A 1,513-nucleotide genomic window follows, 5' to 3' on the forward strand; every position below is an offset into this window, starting at 1 on the left:
CGTGACCTGCCGCAAGATGAAAGGAGGACAGCCCTTGTTAATGATCGCGGCCGTTGGAGAAGTGTTAGCTGCTCAGTGTATCCCCTGATCTCACTCCCCCTGTAGCCTGATCCCGGGATCATGGATCAGGGGGAAGTCACAAGATGAAAGGAGGACAGCCCTTGTTAATGATCGCGGCCGTTAGAGAAGTGTTAGCTGCTCAGTGTATCCCCTGATCTCACTCCCCCTGTAGCTGGATGCCGGGATCATGGATCAGGGGGAAGTCACAGGCCTTGGCAAACACTGAGACATTGCTGTGATAAGACAAACACTGAGACATTGCTGTGATAAGACTTTTAGGACAGGAAGAGGAAGACCGCACTGTTTCCCGCAATCCCCCTGCCGGTCCATTGTTTAACCTGCCCTGCTGGGACTGTACTGTATGGCTTTTCTGAGGGAGAGCTGTTAACTGACTCGGAGAAGGAAGCGGCAGAGATCTGTTTGAGCCCAAGACTTGGAAACCTAGTTGAACGGAAAGTATTTTATTTTTTTATGTGGTACTCCAGCCTTTGCCCCATCAGGTTAATGGGACATGAACTGTCAGAGACTTTCATTTTACCTAGTGACTGCAACACGTAAGAAGGAGGAGAAGACAATCAATTCTAATAATATGCAATAATTCCTTACACTTATAGAGCACTTTTCTGGACCATTATTGCATTTTACAGGAAATGGGGACTCCCCTCCACCACCACCAGTGTGCAGCCCCACCTTGATGATGCTCCGGTCTGCTCACCACACACCAGCTCTCAGCGGGGAGGAGAACAGAGTGATGAAGCCAGTTCAGAGATGGGGATTATGAGGAGGCCACAATATGTAAAGGCCAGGGGGAAATTTGGCCAGAACACCTGGGTAACACCCCTACGCTTTTCGATAAACACTAGGACCTTGGTTTTACATCTCATCTGAAGAATGGCACCTTTTTACAGTATAGTGTCCCTGTCACGTCACTATACTGGGGCATTAGGACCCACACAGACTGCAGTTTCTGGGTGATATAGCTGCTGGCTTTAGAAAAGTGAATTAGAAAATAAAATGGAAAAGTGTACATAATCAAATTATTAAATCAAGGAAGAAAGAGTTCCATTTGAAGTAAAAAACAGCAGACAAACAGTTACCTGTTACATGTCTCATGTTGGCAGTGGCACTATCATAAAAGTTGTAGTAAGGAAGACAGTATGTTTCTTAAATTTCCTGTAACAACAGTTGTAAACGACAGAAGGACATTTGGCCCCTTAGTTGCTAATTGATCTGAGAATCTCATCCATCTAATTCTTGAAAGAAACCAAAGTACCAGCTTCAACAACAAGGCAAGGGAGCTTGTTCCATACTCCCACAACCCTTTGTGTAAGGACGTGCCCAGTGTCTTGATCTGAGGATTTCCTCCAGCTTTTTCTTGAAAGCCGCCTTGTACGACAAGGGTACCACCAGCATATAGGAGCAGAGGAAAGGGCCACAAGTGGTTGTGTTTCAG

This window comes from Lepisosteus oculatus, chromosome 2 (assembly GCF_040954835.1).
Source record: "Lepisosteus oculatus isolate fLepOcu1 chromosome 2, fLepOcu1.hap2, whole genome shotgun sequence".
Taxonomy (NCBI): domain Eukaryota; kingdom Metazoa; phylum Chordata; class Actinopteri; order Semionotiformes; family Lepisosteidae; genus Lepisosteus; species Lepisosteus oculatus.